This window comes from Lolium perenne, chromosome 3 (genome assembly GCF_019359855.2).
Source record: "Lolium perenne isolate Kyuss_39 chromosome 3, Kyuss_2.0, whole genome shotgun sequence".
Taxonomy (NCBI): domain Eukaryota; kingdom Viridiplantae; phylum Streptophyta; class Magnoliopsida; order Poales; family Poaceae; genus Lolium; species Lolium perenne.
Genome location: NC_067246.2, coordinates 244,702,647 through 244,720,256, shown reverse-complemented (window position 1 = coordinate 244,720,256; position 17,610 = coordinate 244,702,647). Strand labels below are relative to the sequence as shown.

General features: G+C 43.4%; 1 long non-coding RNA gene and 1 pseudogene across 4 annotated transcripts; one reads left to right on the top strand and one right to left on the bottom strand.

The window, feature by feature from the left end:
• Nucleotides 1-2,332: 2,332 nt before the first annotated feature.
• LOC139838562 (uncharacterized) lies at nucleotides 2,333-4,725 on the top strand. 4 transcript variants are annotated; one of them, XR_011755886.1, is made up of 4 exons: nucleotides 2,333-2,462; nucleotides 2,634-2,851; nucleotides 3,685-3,770; nucleotides 4,190-4,725. It is a non-coding gene; the product is annotated as an uncharacterized lncRNA (long non-coding RNA). The 4 variants fall into 4 exon arrangements; XR_011755887.1 differs by having other exon boundaries at nucleotides 2,333-2,525; XR_011755885.1 differs by adding an exon at nucleotides 3,469-3,592 and having other exon boundaries at nucleotides 2,333-2,851.
• A 9,781-nt stretch (nucleotides 4,726-14,506) lies between these two features.
• On the bottom strand, nucleotides 14,507-16,297 carry LOC127343737 (UDP-glycosyltransferase 88A1-like; annotated as a pseudogene).
• Between the last annotated feature and the right edge of the window lie 1,313 nt (nucleotides 16,298-17,610).

The window sequence follows — 17,610 nt, the reverse complement described above, 5'->3', positions numbered from 1 at the left end:
AGCAGTATCAGTAGGTTTCTCCCCACATGAACTCTCCCTAGTTTTCCAGCAAAAACGCATCTAATGGCGTATGGATCATGTTGCTCCCCATGTATAGGAGGGTGGAGGGGTGGAGATCTTCAGTTCATGACGCCGAGTGTAGGCTGAATTTAGTGAAAACCAAGCCTAGCAAGACCACCAAATCTGGAGGTGCCTCCATGATCTAGGCTCCATCTTCACGCCCTGACCGGCCGGCCGTACGCATGCCGATCGACCTTCTTCTCAGGTAGGTATGTTGCTTTTCTTTCTTGTGTGGTTAATTTCACGAAAAGATCTATATATGCATCTTGGGCTGTTGTAATCTTGCACTTAGCTCTCCAATCGAATGGGGAACATGAGATTGGAGCCTCTTGATAACTTACCTATAACATTTTGGAGTGTCTCATAAGTTGTCTCTAGAATGAAAAATTATAATCCCTTACATTTTGTGATCCAGATGATGAGGATTTTGAAACAAGACCAATTACATTTGGCTTGGGACATTTTTTTTTTTTGTAGTATTTTGATGATACCATAATATTGTTTGAGGTCTGCTTTGATCAGCTTGATGTACTGAAAGAGGCCCTTCACACTTTCCATTTAACAACCAGACTGAGAATAAATTTCACAACTTTTTTCGATATGTGAGACTTTGTTGGCGTGAGGAAGTCCTACATTGGCCTTCGGGCATGGGTAACTAATTTCCTGTAATTTAGCATAGCATAGCTTTTTTTTTTACTTTCTTTAAGTGCTTTTCTCCAGCACTTTGTATATATGCTACATACTCCTTAAACAAAAAATCAACAAAAATATACACAACGAGGTAACTCACTGTACAGGTTTAAAAAAAAATCTAATCACCCATTAGATTAAGTACTTTAAATTTCATTTAATCCTTATGTTTCGAGTCGGGACAGTTTGATTTTTGGTCACCGGGTGCGGGCTGGCTATTCTTTGTCGTGGGCTGTTCCTGTCATGGGTTGTGGCTGCTTGCTTTTCTTCTTGCCGTCACTTTCTAGCGAGTAACATTTAGTTTTTTTTTTTCCTTTTGGTTTGTTGCCTTTTGTGCTTCGTTGTAGTTCTTTGAAAAAAGGTATTGATACATGTGGTGTAGCTGAGCAAAATGTTCTAGATCATTGCATTATATTCTGATTAATGCTAGTCTAGGGAACTAAGATATTTCTAGTTGTAGGTGGATTGCAACTACGATTTTTTTTTTCTGATGCATATGGAGAAACTGATATTTTCTGATGCATGTGGGTCACAACCGAGATTCATCTCAGTTGCATGTGAATCATTATTGAGATTTTTCGAGTTGCACGTGGGTCGTAACGTGGGTCATTATTGAGATTTTTTTTTTATGCATGTGGAGAAACTAAGATTTTTTTCTGATGCATGTGGGTCATAACCGAGATTCATCTCAGTTGCATGTGAATCATTATTGAGATTTTTCGAGTTGCACGTGGGTCGCAACAAAGAATTTTTCATTCGCATACGGGATGTAATTTGGATTTTTCTAGTTGCACGCGAGTTGCAATGGAAATTTTCGATTGTATGTCGGTCGCAAATGAGATTCTTCTTAGTTGCATGTAGGTCACAGTTGAGATTTTTCGATTTGCATGTGGGTCGTAACAAAGGTTATTTTAATTTGCATATGGGATGTAACTGGACTTCTCCCAATTGCATCTAGATCGATTTTCCCAGTTGCTGTGGATCGTAACTGAGAGCTTGTTGTTAAGCGTGAGTTGCCGGTCAGATTTAAATAATATTTTTCTTGCTGCATGCGGGTGAGACGAATTTTTTTTTTCCAGTTGCATGTGGGTTGCACCCTGCATTTTCCTTTCATGTGAGTTGCAACTAGGATATTTCGAAATTCACGTGGGTTGCAACTCATGCGCCAAGCTTTGTTGTATTGACCTCGTGCATTAAAAATAAGTTTGTGGTCCGTTTCTCTGACCTTTACTATGTCAATAGGCTTGTTCACTACTGGTTGTTGTATGACAAAAAAAACCCTAGTCAAACAACTTTTACTGTCCCACGTCTAAGCAACAAACAAAGGCCGATGTGCAGCCCATGAAATTGGCTGACAAACTAAGCACGTACTTCTACACTATGACTTAATAAGCAGCTGACGTCAGCGACTAAAATTTATTAAGTCTCAATCGACTGATTTTCAGATGCACCCTATATATTGGGCCACTTTTTCACTACGTAGCTTCCTTACATTGCTAGATCAGTTGGGAATGATAGCAGATTGTAATATGTTGAGAACCAGTCGCCCCAGGCCAGAGAAGAAATTTGTTCACTGCATTCACTGTTATTCCTTTGGTCAGGCTAAACTTACCAAATTATGGTGGAAGTTGCTTACTCCTACAACCGAAGGTGGTTGCGGTGCTGGTGAGGGATTTGACGTGAAAAAAGGTGGAGATACACATGTTTTTCAGGTAGGATTTTCTTCGGTTGGGAAATCAATGTTGTTGAACAAGTTGAGAGGATCTTTTACGGAGGTCTGCTCTTGCTGTCTAATAAGATTACTTGCACTTTCCTGGACTACTGTGTTAGCTTCAGTACTGATATAATAATGCATTCTTTGTGCTTCTTATTTGGTTCACAAGGTTGCATCCTACGAGTTTACGACTTTACTATGCATTCCTGGAGTTATTATGTACAAATGAGCTAAAGTTCAGGTGACTTCCAGCTTTCAAGAAGGAAGCTACTAAGTTTCCCTTTGTTAGCAGAGCATAGTTTTTAACCGCCTCTACTTCGTATTCAACTTCTCAATCTCCCGTGAATCATTGAAGAAGCTAAATATGGAAAGGGTAGAGGGAGGCAGGTAATTTACCTAGCCTTTGCTATATTTTTGCAAAGGTGCGATTAACATATGGTCTCAAACGTGCGATATCATATCTACAAGTTCTCATGGCATTGTCAGTTCAATATTTTTGTGAACATTGGGTACCCATTTCTCGTTGGAGTTATTTGAGCACCTACTTGCCTATTATTGAAATCAAGGAATCCATCTGATATTGTCGGTCCTTATTCTCTTAAGGAGTGTTGCAAACAATTTAAACTAGAATCGAACAATCTGTCGGTGCTTAATTTTGTGTTAATTTGAAGTTTTGGTAGTGCTGCGAAGCCGCCGCTAGCATGGAAAACTTAATTCTTGTGGTCTATTTTCACGGGACACTGCATATGGATATTGAGATTACGTAAGTTGTGATGGCATATCTGCTCGCTGCTTTTTCATTGTTTGTTTTCTTGACAAACTACATCTATTCTGCATATAGCCAAACAACTGCTATATTTATATTCGGTCCTCTCGCGGTCCTGGAGTATTCTTTCCCATTAAATTTCTGAAGCCAATGAGCCTAAATATGAAATTGTCGTATTTTAAATTCATTCACACTCTTGGTGCTATTAAATAAATCATGAAATTTATGTCTTTCATAGGCTTGTGAAGTTCCTGTTAGATAGTGTAAGACATCACAAAGTTGGAACTAAACACTGCTCTGCTTGAGCTTATCAAGAATTGCTCTTGGAGAGGGTTGCAAGCTCAGTTGCATACTATTCAACGGTGCATATAAAGTTCAACAATATCAAAGAATGTTTAACTATATCAATACTTTCTTTCACATTAATCTGACCGTATGTTTAACTTGTCTGCAGTGATCAGAAACCGAGCCAGCTTCGCCTAGGTCCCATCTGAGCTCACCGTGGTGGTGGTGACGCTTGGCCTCGGCTACGACACTCATGTGAGCTACTGTTTACCCTTGCATATTTGTTCCTCAGATTCGAAGCTTGCACACAAATTAGAAATTTCAGATTGGCTATTTACCCTTGTTAGGTTCTTAACAATCTCTTTGTGTAAGTGCGCTGATCATTACTGTTTTATGTGATATACATACCTGATGATTATTCTTAGCTTACCTAGAGACATGGTTACTATTTTGGTCCACTACCTTTATTCCTAGATTACCCTATGATATGGTTACACTTGTAAATGTCACTTGTTGAACATTATTTTGTCCAAGTACATGTTAATGTGTGGCATAACCCAGCCTACTGTATCTTTTTTTTTTGACAAAAGCCTACTGTGTCTTGTTTGTGTGTTGGTGAGTGATAGATTACCCTATGCTCATTTTCTAGCATGCTTAGCCTGTTATCGGTGCAGGTGATGAATTGGCGAGTCGAGCTTGTACAACGATCCTAACGTGGAACGGAGAAGTGAAGCGGCGGCATCCAGGGGACGGTCACTAGTGTATTGCTTTGGTGGCCCATCAACGAGTTGTGGCTTGCGGACTGCAAGACTGTCGAATTGTTTTGGTTTTGGAATCGGCTGATCCGGCATTGTAAATAGTGACACAAGCAGGAGGACGTGCTTCATTTCATGATGTTTACATTTTGGTTTAGATTTAGCTAGGACATAGCTTTAGGTCGTAGCTGCTGCTGCTGCAATTAGCTGAAAGATTCAGGTGCAGCAGCGATTAGCTAGTTGTCTGCTGTGTTGGTTCAGGTCCTGAAAATTTTCAGTCTTGTTGAATCTTGTTGCATCTGTGTATTCATTTCCCTGAACCATGGTGTGAAGTAGGTCGATCCATTTTTCATCATGGATTCTTTTGCTTTTCAAAACGACACATGCTTTTGAACATTGTGTATGTTACATTGATTGAAACCATCACCGGGAATTGTTACTAGCTAGTGCCTTTACACGTGGTTCCTTTTTAGATAATCCATTATTTTGGTTTGTGATGAAAATGTCCAAATAGTGCGAAGGTCATGGAAAAATTTCTAACAAATTTACCTTCACGTGGGTAACTTCAGTAAGTTAGGTCTAGTGGTCTCATCTACGCGTGTACAAAGGAATAACAGGATTAAGCAGTAGCGAGTCGATCAAATGAGCGAAACCTGCGGGGTTTGTTGTTCGATAGAGCCTTGCAGGTAGAAGGTTAGGGGAAGACAATGTTACGATGCCGACTGGACGGAGGTTGGAGTCGATGAAGATGGCTGTCAGCAATATGTAACTCATATTTGATCGAGTCTATATTTTCATGAGAATGGTGCACCACAAATGATTCATGAGAAGGTTGCCTGACGACATAATTGAGTACACCGATACACGGATAGTAGTAATGCACCCGCTTTGGGAAATCCATCAAACTGCATGTATTAAAAGGCTTAGCTTGCTTCTTTCCCTTTCCGAGGCACTACCAGCTAGTGATTAATAAGATTGGTGGGGTTGATTTTTGGTCCGTAATTAATGCCATGGATCAAGAAGCGGAACTCATCGTTTTCTCGATGCAATTAGTTTGACGAGGCCAAACGCCAAGTCAGCAATCCGTGGCATACATCATCTGGACCGTCCATTGTCTTCATCATTAGGTTCCAACAAGCAACTCATATTCTTCCCTCCAACCTAGCTCCCTCTCTATATATACGAGACCATCGTTACTCACCGCGTGCGGGGTGCGTGTGTGACTTAGACTTTGACTTTGTCGAGGAGAGGAGAGGAGAGATGAGACGAGAAGCGAGGAAGCACCATGGTAGGGCCAGCAGTTGTGGAGATGAAGGTGGTGGAGGAAGTGACCGACGGCGTGGAAACAGAGCCGCGTACCAACACCTCGGCCGCGCACGTCTAGCTCGATGGTAGGACATCCGCAAGGACCGTTGCCAGCGATGTCGATGGGTTTCTCCCCACATGAACTCTCCCTAGTTTTCCAGCAAAACGCATCTAATGGCGTATGGATCATGTTGCTCCCCATGTATAGGAGGGTGGAGGGGTGGAGATCTTCAGTTCATGACGCCGAGTGTAGGCTGAATTTAGTGAAAACCAAGCCTAGCAAGACCACCAAATCTGGAGGTGCCTCCATGATCTAGGCTCCATCTTCACGCCCTGACCGGCCGGCCGTACGCATGCCGATCGACCTTCTTCTCAGGTAGGTATGTTGCTTTTCTTTCTTGTGTGGTTAATTTCACGAAAAGATCTATATATGCATCTTGGGCTGTTGTAATCTTGCACTTAGCTCTCCAATCGAATGGGGAACATGAGATTGGAGCCTCTTGATAACTTACCTATAACATTTTGGAGTGTCTCATAAGTTGTCTCTAGAATGAAAAATTATAATCCCTTACATTTTGTGATCCAGATGATGAGGATTTTGAAACAAGACCAATTACATTTGGCTTGGGACATTTTTTTTTTTGTAGTATTTTGATGATACCATAATATTGTTTGAGGTCTGCTTTGATCAGCTTGATGTACTGAAAGAGGCCCTTCACACTTTCCATTTAACAACCAGACTGAGAATAAATTTCACAACTTTTTTCGATATGTGAGACTTTGTTGGCGTGAGGAAGTCCTACATTGGCCTTCGGGCATGGGTAACTAATTTCCTGTAATTTAGCATAGCATAGCTTTTTTTTTTACTTTCTTTAAGTGCTTTTCTCCAGCACTTTGTATATATGCTACATACTCCTTAAACAAAAAATCAACAAAAATATACACAACGAGGTAACTCACTGTACAGGTTTAAAAAAAAATCTAATCACCCATTAGATTAAGTACTTTAAATTTCATTTAATCCTTATGTTTCGAGTCGGGACAGTTTGATTTTTGGTCACCGGGTGCGGGCTGGCTATTCTTTGTCGTGGGCTGTTCCTGTCATGGGTTGTGGCTGCTTGCTTTTCTTCTTGCCGTCACTTTCTAGCGAGTAACATTTAGTTTTTTTTTTTCCTTTTGGTTTGTTGCCTTTTGTGCTTCGTTGTAGTTCTTTGAAAAAAGGTATTGATACATGTGGTGTAGCTGAGCAAAATGTTCTAGATCATTGCATTATATTCTGATTAATGCTAGTCTAGGGAACTAAGATATTTCTAGTTGTAGGTGGATTGCAACTACGATTTTTTTTTTCTGATGCATATGGAGAAACTGATATTTTTTCTGATGCATGTGGGTCACAACCGAGATTCATCTCAGTTGCATGTGAATCATTATTGAGATTTTTCGAGTTGCACGTGGGTCGTAACGTGGGTCATTATTGAGATTTTTTTTTTATGCATGTGGAGAAACTAAGTTTTTTTTCGGAGGCTTGGGGGTCATAACAGAGATTCATCTCAGTTGCATGTGAATCATTATTGAGATTTTTCGAGTTGCACGTGGGTCGCAACAAAGAATTTTTCATTCGCATACGGGATGTAATTTGGATTTTTCTAGTTGCACGCGAGTTGCAACTGGAAATTTTCCAGTTGTATGTCGGTCGCAAATGAGATTCTTCTTAGTTGCATGTAGGTCACAGTTGAGATTTTTCGATTTGCATGTGGGTCGTAACAAAGGTTATTTTAATTTGCATATGGGATGTAACTGGACTTCTCCCAATTGCATCTAGATCGATTTTCCCAGTTGCTGTGGATCGTAACTGAGAGCTTGTTGTTAAGCGTGAGTTGCCGGTCAGATTTAAATAATATTTTTCTTGCTGCATGCGGGTGAGACGAATTTTTTTTTTCCAGTTGCATGTGGGTTGCACCCTGCATTTTCCTTTCATGTGAGTTGCAACTAGGATATTTCGAAATTCACGTGGGTTGCAACTCATGCGCCAAGCTTTGTTGTATTGACCTCGTGCATTAAAAATAAGTTTGTGGTCCGTTTCTCTGACCTTTACTATGTCAATAGGCTTGTTCACTACTGGTTGTTGTATGACAAAAAAAACCCTAGTCAAACAACTTTTACTGTCCCACGTCTAAGCAACAAACAAAGGCCGATGTGCAGCCCATGAAATTGGCTGACAAACTAAGCACGTACTTCTACACTATGACTTAATAAGCAGCTGACGTCAGCGACTAAAATTTATTAAGTCTCAATCGACTGATTTTCAGATGCACCCTATATATTGGGCCACTTTTTCACTACGTAGCTTCCTTACATTGCTAGATCAGTTGGGAATGATAGCAGATTGTAATATGTTGAGAACCAGTCGCCCCAGGCCAGAGAAGAAACCACAGAGAGTTCACAATTACTTTGCGTTCAGGGTTAACCAAATTATAAACTTTGACTAAATATTTATGAGAAAATATCAACATTTTCAATATAAAATGTCATGCAATAGAATTTCCATCGTACTATATGTATTTGGTATTATGGATAACACTTTTTTTTATCAAACTTTGTAAAGTTAGTCTTTGACTACACCTAGTAAGCGAACTAAGAGCATCTCCAGCCGCGTCCCCAAAGCGGCCCCCAAACGGCGCCGGATTTATCGTTTGGGGATGTGTTTCCTTCGTGACGTCGCTCCCCAGCCGCGTCCCCAAAACTTTAAAATACAGTATTTTTATTTTAATAGATAGAAGAAATTTGTAGGTACGTTGTAACGTTTTACTAATATTCAAAGCGATGCAACTTAAACAAATTACATATAAAAACTTCAAAAAAAACATAAACAAATTACATATAAAAACTTTGAAAAAAAATTAAACTACTTCTTCTTTGATGGCCCTGCCTCATCATCCTCTCGGTGGCGCTTCTTACTCGTCACCTCTTCTGAAGAGGAGGTGTCCTTCGACGCGTCGGAGGAACTTGTATCATCGCCCTCCGGTTTTTGGCTGGAGAGAAAAGAAAACAAGTACGTCGCCCGGCCGCGCACGTGCACGTGCACGCACGTGTAGATAATTTCTAGTAAAGAGTTTGAACAACAGGGAAGACGGTGTAGGGTCTTATAATGTTTACAATATGTCTTTTATGTGAGTTTTGCTGCACCGGTTCATCCTTGTGTTTGTTTCAAATAGCCTTGCTAGCCTAAGCCTTGTATCGAGAGGGAATACTTCTCATGCATCCAAAATACTTGAGCCAACCACTATGCCATTTGTGTCCACCATACCTACCTACTACATGGTATTTCTCCGCCATTCCAAAGTAAATTGCTTGAGTGCTACCTTTAAATCTCTATCATCTACCTTTGCAATATATAGCTCATGGGACAAATAGCCTAAAAACTATTGTGGTATTGAATATGTACTTATGCACTTTATCTCTTATTAAGTTGCTTGTTGTGCGATAACCATGTTCCTAGGGACGCCATCAACTACTCTTTGTTGAATATCATGTGAGTTGCTATGCATGTCCGTCTTGTCTGAAGTAAGGGAGATTTACCGCTAGAATGGTTAGAGCATGCATAATGTTAGAGAAGAACATTGGGCCGCTAACTAAAGCCATGATCCATGGTGGAAGTTTCAGTTTTGGACAAATATCCTCAATCTCATATGAGAAAATTAACTGTTGTTGAATGCTTAAGCATTAAAGAGGAGTCCATTATCTGTTGGCTATGTTGTCCCGGTATGGATGTCTAAGCTGAGAATAATCAAAAGCGAGAAATCCAATGCGAGCTTTCTCCTTAGACCTTTGTACAGGCGGCATAGAGGTACCCCTTTGTGACACTTGGTTAAAACATATGTATTGCGATGATAATCCAGGTAATCCGAGCTAATTAGGACAAGGTGCGGGCACTATTAGTATACTATGCATGAGGCTTGCAACTTGTAGGATATAATTTACATAACACATATGCTTTATTACTACCGTTGACAAAATTGTTTCTTGTTTTTAAAATCAAAGCTCTAGCACAAATATAGCAATCAATGCTTCCCTCTGTGAAGGGCATTTCTTTTACTTTTATGTTGAGTCAGTTCACCTATTTCTCTCCATCTCAAGAAGCAAACGCTTGTGTGAACTGTGCATTGATTCCTACATACTTGCATATTGCACTTATTATATTACTTTATGTTGACAATATCCATGAGATATACATGTTACAAGTTGAAAGCAACCGCTGAAACTTAATCTTCCTTTGTGTTGCTTCAATACCTTTACTTTGAAATTATTGCTTTATGAGTTAACTCTTATGCAAGACTTATTGATGCTTGTCTTGAAGTACTATTCATGAAAAGTCTTTGCTATATGATTCATTTGATTACTCATGTCATTTACCATTGTTTTGATCGCTGCATTCATTACATATGCTTACAATAGTATGATCAAGGTTATGATGGCATGTCACTCCAGAAATTATCTTTGTTATCGTTTACCTGCTCGGGACGAGCAGGAACTAAGCTTGGTGATGCTGATACGTCTCCGACGTATCGATAATTTCTTATGTTCCATGCCACATTATTGATGATATCTACATGTTTTATGCATACTTTATGTCATATTTATGCATTTTCCGGCACTAACCTATTAACGAGATGCCGAAGAGCCGATTCTGTTTTTTCTGTTGTTTTTGGTTTCAGAAATCCTAGTAAGGAAATATTCTCGGAATTGGACGAAATCAACGCCCAGGGGCCTATTTTCACACGAAGCTTCCAGAAGACCGAAGATGATACGAAGTGGGGCCACGGGGCGCCGACACACTAAGGCGGCGCGGCCCAGCCCTTGGCCGCGCCGGCTTAGCGTGTGGGGCCCTCGTGTGGCCCCCTGACCTATCTCCTCCGCCTACTTATAGCCTTCGTCGCGAAACCCCCAGTACCGAGAGCCACGATACGGAAAACCTTCCAGAGACGCCGCCGCCGCCAATCCCATCTCGGGGGATTCAGGAGATCGCCTCCGGCACCCTGCCGGAGAGGGGAATCATCTCCCGGAGGACTCTTCACCGCCATGGTCGCCTCCGGAGTGATGAGTGAGTAGTTCACCCCTGGACTATGGGTCCATAGCAGTAGCTAGATGGTTGTCTTCTCCTCATTATGCTTCATTGTCGGATCTTGTGAGCTGCCTAACATGATCAAGATCATCTATCTGTAATGCTATATGTTGTGTTTGTTGGGATCCGATGGATAGAGAATACTATGCTATGTTGATTATCAATCTATTACCTATGTGTTGTTTATGATCTTGCATGCTCTCCGTTATTAGTAGAGGCTCTGGCCAAGTTTTTTACTCTTAACTCCAAGAGGGAGTATTTATGCTCGATAGTGGGTTCATGCCTCCATTAAATCTGGGACGATGTAAAAGTTCTAAGGTTGTGGATGTGCTGTTGCCACTAGGGATAAAACATTGATGCTATGTCCGAGGATGTAGTTATTGATTACATTACGCACCAAATTTAATGCAATTGTCTGTTGTTTTCAACTTAATACTGGAAGGGGTTCGGATGATAACCTGAAGGTGGACTTTTTAGGCATAGATGCATGCTGGATAGCGGTCTATGTACTTTGTCGTAATGCCCAATTAAATCTCACATATTCATCATATCATGTATGTGCATTGTCATGCCCTCTCTATTTGTCAATTGCCCAACTGTAATTTGTTCACCCAACATGCTATTTATCTTATGGGAGAGACACCTCTAGTGAACTGTGGACCCCGGTCCATTCTTTTAATCGAATACAATCTACTGCAATACTTGTTCTATTGTTTTCTGCAAACAATCATCATCCACACTATACATCTAATCCTTTGTTACAGCAAGCCGGTGAGATTGACAACCTCACTGTTTCGTTGGGGCAAAGTACTTTGGTTGTGTTGTGCAGGTTCCACGTTGGCGCCGGAATCCCTGGTGTTGCGCCGCACTACATCTCGCCACCATCAACCTTCAACGTGCTTCTTGGCTCCTACTGGTTCGATAAACATTGGTTTCTTACTGAGGGAAAACTTGCCGCTGTACGCATCACACCTTCCTTTTGGGGTTCCCAACGGACACGTGTTGTACGCGTATCAGGTCGTAACAAAGATTTTTTCATTTGCATACGGGATGTAATTTGGATTTTTCTAGTTGCACGTGAGTTGCAACTGAAAATTTTCCAGTTGTATGTCGGTCTTCTTAGTTGCATGTAGGCCGCAGTTGAGATTTTTCGACTTGCATGTGGGTCGCAATAAAGGTTATTTTAATTTGCATATGGGATGTAACTGGACTTCTCCCAATTGCATCTAGATCGATTTTCCCAGTTGCTGTGGATCGTAACTGAGAACTTGTTGTTAAGCTTGAGTTGTCGGTCAGATTTAACTAATATTTTTCTTGCTGCATGCGGGTGAGATGAATATATTTTTTCCAGTTGACGTGGGTTGCACCCTGCATTTTCCTTTCACGTGAGTTGCAACTAGAATATTTCGAAATTCACGTGGGTTGCAACTCATGCGCCAAGCTTTGTTTTTTTTTCGAGGATGATGCGCCAAGCTTTGTTGTATTGACCTCGCGCATTAAAAATAAGTTTGTGGTCCGTTTCTCTAACCTTTACTATGTCAATAGGCTTGTTCACTACTGGTTGTTGTATGACAAAAAAAACCTAGTCAAACAACTTTTACTGCCCCACGTCTAAGCAACAAACAAAGGCCGATGTGCAGCCCATGAAATTGGCTGAGAAACTAAGCACGTACTTCTACACTATGGCTTAATAAGCAGCTGACGTCAGCGACTAAAATTTATTAAGTCTCAATCGACTGATTTTCAGATGCACCCTATATATTGGGCCATTTTTTCACTACGTAGCTTCCTTACATTGCTAGATCAGTTGGGAATGATAGCAGATTGTAATTTGTTGAGAACCAGTCGCCCCAGGCCAGAGAAGAAACCACAGAGAGTTCACAATTTCTTTGCGTTCAGGGTTAACCAAATTATAAACTTTGACTAAATATTTATGAGAAAATATCAACATTTTCAATATAAAATGTCATGCAATAGAATTTCCATCATACTATATGTATTTGGTATTATGGATAACACTTTTTTATCAAACTTTGTAAAGTTAGTCTTTGACTACACCTAGTAAGCGAACTAAGAGCATCTCCAGCCGCGTCCCCCAAAGCGGCCCCCAAACGGCGCCGGATTTATCGTTTGGGGGACGTGTTTTCTTCGTGACGTCGCTCCCCAGCCGCGTCCCCAAAACTTTAAAATACTATATTTTTATTTTAATAGATAGAAGAAATTTGTAGGTACGGTGTAACGTTGTACTAATATTCAAAGCTATGCAACTTAAACAAATTACATATAAAAACTTCAAAAAAAACATAAACAAATTACATATAAAAACTTTCAAAAAAAATTTAAACTACTTCTTCTTTGATGGCCCTGCCTCGTCATTCTCTCGGTGGCGCTTCTTGCTCGTCACCTCTTCCGAAGAGGCGGTGTCCTTCGACGCGTCGGAGGAACTTGTATCATCCTCGTCATCGATGGTGCTCGCCGGCTGCGCCTTCGCTTTCGCCTCCGACTCCTCCTTCGCCCGGGCCGCCGCCGCCTCCTCAGCCTCTTCCTCCTCCTCCTCCTCCCATTCCTCCTCGCAGTCCAGCAGTGGGGAACCATCGCTGTTAGGCGTTGCAACTTTGTCCCACCAATGGCGCCATCCCGGCGGCTTCCCCTCGCTGTCGGTGTCTGATGGCAGCTGAGAGAGGTCGCTCATTGTGAGAGAGTAGAGGAGAGATGACTGGCGCCGGCCGGTTGTAGATCGGAAAGCGCATACGTAGGAGTCTTATTGAGCGTGGATGAATGGCGAAGCAGATATTGAAGAGAGCGGCGATTGCTCTTCCGCGGAGTTCGCGCTCCATTCTGGCGGTTCGCGCGTCGATCGACGCGGTTGCCCCTGTGATGGTTCCCCTTCCCGGCAACTGGACCGTCGCTAGGTAGGCGGTGGTTGAGCGTCCGTTCGTGAGTCGCTGACGTGATGGTCCCGCGTCTTCTCACCTCACATTTCGTTGTGTACGGCGTGCCCGGAGCGTCCTCCGTGTAGCGGGGATGGGCACGGGGCACCGGACGGAAAAGGTCTTTGGAGCGCGCGGCTGAGAACTATTTTTTGTTCGGCGCGTCCCAAATCCCTTTGGAGCCGCTTTGGGGAGGCGGCTGTAAATACTAGTAATAGTAGAGAGTATGCCATTGTGTGAATGCAAACACCCTCTCTCTCCTCACCCACTCATGCTTTAATTTATAGATCCAAAATATAGATTGTATATTTTAAATTAAATGTTTGGTTCTTGTTCTACTGCACTTTTGTGATCCAGATGACGATGACTTGAAACAAGACAAATTTTAAATATATTCTAACAAGTTTCAAAACTAATTTTTTTTTTTATCAAACTCTATGAAACTTAGTGAAACTCCATGTACACATGGAAAATATAGTTATGAAATAAAGTGCAGTAAACTAGATTTATATATGACACACTATTTATTAGTGTTTTCATGGTTTCATATTGTTCGATCAAGTTTCACCAAGTTTTAAACCTCAAATTATAAAATTTATGAAAAATGTATTCAGTATATATAAAAAGATTTATATAATTTTCCCATAGATGCAACAAAAATCATTTATCTAATTTTCCACAAGTGCACAAAATATATTCAATATAACAAAGATTAAATGAAAAACAACGAATCTAGATAAACTAGTATAAAACTTTTGTACTAGTACGTATCTTATCATGCAATGATGTACGTCATCACACAACGAAACATCACTACACACCATGGTACACGATGTTACTTTTTTATACATGCAAAATAAAACATGTGACCTCAAAACATAACAAGCTTTGAATCTTTGATACATGTCATATGGAGAGATGAATATACACCGTACACTATGCATGTCATAGTGCAAATCTGACAAAAGACTTAAGGAGGGAAAAAGTGCGGGCTCTCTCTGCGTTCATTTTGCTCAAGATTGAAAACTAGAAATAGCAAACCTACATAGATGACACTAACTTTAAAAGGTGCAGAAACAAGCATAATTCGCATATAACATCAAAAGAATCGCTGCCCAAATCCCACATGAGAGGTTTAGAGCTTCACATCAATCCTGCTGCAGGGTTGGAGTATCCAGATTCTGGAGGAATTGAAGAAACGCCAAGTGAGACGAGCCCCCTTCTTTGAGCGCCTCGGCGGCTCCATCCTTGGCTGCCGCCGCCCGCTCCCTGAGCGCCCTGCCGCCGTGGGACGCCATGACCCACCTGACTTTCTCCTCCACCTCCTCGGCCTTAACCACCTCTTCGTTGTAGCCTCTCATCTCAACCCCGAGCTTCATCTCTTCCACTATCTGCACCTTGTTCACTCTCTGCTCTGCGTACAGCGGCCAGCAGAGCAACGGCAGACCGGCGGTGACGCCCTCCAGCGTCGAGTTCCAGCCGCAGTGCGTGACGAAGGCGCCGGTCGCCCTGTGGCGGAGCACCTCCACCTGCGGCGCCCAGGACTTGACGACGAACCCTCTGTCCTTGGTTCTCTCCAAGAAGCCTTCCGGCAGGAGCGCGTCGAGGTCGGGCTCCGGCAGCGCGTCGCCGTACGTGAAGTCCGGACTGCGCGGGCTCCGGACAACCCACAGGAATCTCTCCCCTGATTTCTCGAGCCCGACCGCGATCTCCAGAAGCTGCTTGGCGGAGAAGGTGCCCATGCTGCCGAAGGAGAGGAACACTAACGCTCTTGTCTGGCTGCGCGTCCAGCCACGTGGTGCACTCGTGCTCCTTGCTTCCACCTCCTCCCGAGACCAACGGCCCGATGCAGTAGACTGGCGGCGTGGCACGACCAGGGACGCAGAGCCCGTCCCTCAGAGCGCGCACCGCGCGCGGCTCCAGCGAGTCGAACGAATTGATAAGGATCCCGTCGGCGCGAGGCATTCTGTCGAACATGCCTACGATGGCCGGGAGCGCTTCGCCGTCGCTGGTAACTTCGTTAGGTAAGTCCGAAGCTTTGAACGGGGGAACACCCGGGAAAGTGATCACGGAGTCGCCGAGCTCCTTCATCCTTGCAGTGTTGCCGGCGACCATGCTCGGCAGGTTGAGGAAGATGGCGAGGGCGGCGGCGCCCGACGCGTAGAAGTAGTAGACGGGCAGCTTGAGCTCGAAGGCGACGTCCTGGGCGTCGACGCAGAACATGTCGAGAATGAGCGCGTCGACGGAGGGCAGCGAGCGGAGGAAGTCGCGGAGGGGCCCGTTCATGGCGGTGAGGAACTGGAAAATCTTGGTGACGTGGTGCTTCGGGGACGCGACTTGGGAGTCTGATGAGTCCACGGACGCGGGCGGCGGCGGCGGCAGGACGTGGAAGTGGACGGAGGGGTTGGAGGCCTTGGCGCGGGCGACGGCGGCGGAGAAGTCCGTGGACTCGACCCCCGGGTCGCCGAGCGCCACGATGACGGCCACGCCGTGCTTGAGGAAGAGCTTGGCGACCTCGGCCATGGGCACCAGGTGGCCGACGCCAACGCCAGGGTACAACACGATAGTTTTCTTCATTGCTAGTTTCACTCTTCCTCTCTTCCGCGTGTGGCTGAAATGTGTGGTCTGAAGTCGACACTGTTTTCCTCTTCTGTTCTTGCCGCAACCCACACCAGCGCGGTGTATATAACGGCGCTGTCTGGAACCAATCAATGTTGCTCGAGGAGTCTTGGATTCGCGTTGCATGGCACTACACGTCTAAGAACAAGAACCACGAGGCGCACCGGTACCGCGTTCGCGGTTTCTGCTGCTCCATCGATCGACGATCCAATGTCTCCAATCAGGAAATTAAACGTGATATAACCAATTTATTTTAGAGTATTGGAGAAAGCTTTGCATAAACTTGGGAATGATTCTCTAGGATTCTTATGAGCGTTCCCAATTACGGTTTTCATAATCGTACAATTGTGCAATATTTTTATAATGGGCTCACTAATCAAACCAAACAAAAGATTGACTCAACTATAGGAGGATCTTTGAATAATTTAAACGTGGAGCAATGTTTGGACCTTTTTACGGTAAGAGCTTCTAATGAAGAACAATACAATAAATAGAGAAATTGAATCAAAGAAATGTATGCTCTTTGTAACACTGGACTCATGCCTGAGTTTAAGAGGTCAATGGAGAAAAAAGGTATATCAACCGAACTTATCCAAGAAAATAAAGTTGATATTCTCCAAACTATAATAGCTGAAGATGAGTTGCTTAAAGTCTTTCAACAATGTAAGCATCAACAAATTCCATTTCGTCATAATTTTAATAAGCATATCATGCTTCATGAAAAAGATATAAATGAATTGATAGAAGATTTTGATGATCTAGGACATGCAACTAGTCACCTAGATAAACATGTTAGGATGGTTAAGATTCAATGTGATCAAATAGCTGAGACTTGGGATCTTATTCTAATTCAATAAGATCACCGGGCAGTGAGGAATCGCCACATAGCCCGACGAGGAAGACATATCAGCACTTCTTTTTCTTTCTCTCTTTTTTTTCTTTTTTTTTTTACTTTTTTTCTTCTTCTCAGAGTCAACTCATATCGGAATTAGCTACCGATCGAGACGCAAGACGACGGCCGGGACGAAGCCGTATAGAAGAGAGCCGGGCGGAGAGGGCAGGCGCAGGCACGGACGGACGGCCGGGAGGCAGCGGCCGGCGGCGGCGGCCCGATTCCCGGCGGTTCCGGACCTGGCGGGGGCGGGGACCTGCAGAGCGGGGGCGAGCGAGCGTCAGCTTTGTCCAACCCCGCGCGGAGAGAAGGAGAGGCGCCGAGCGTCGGGGGCGGGGACCTGCAGGGCGGGCGGGGGTGAGCGGATCGATCGCTCGACGATCGGGACATAGCGGGGACAAGCGGGGAGAGCAGGGAATCGATTGGACGGATCGATCGGGAAGAAGCACGGCCGGAGGAAGAGTGGACGAAG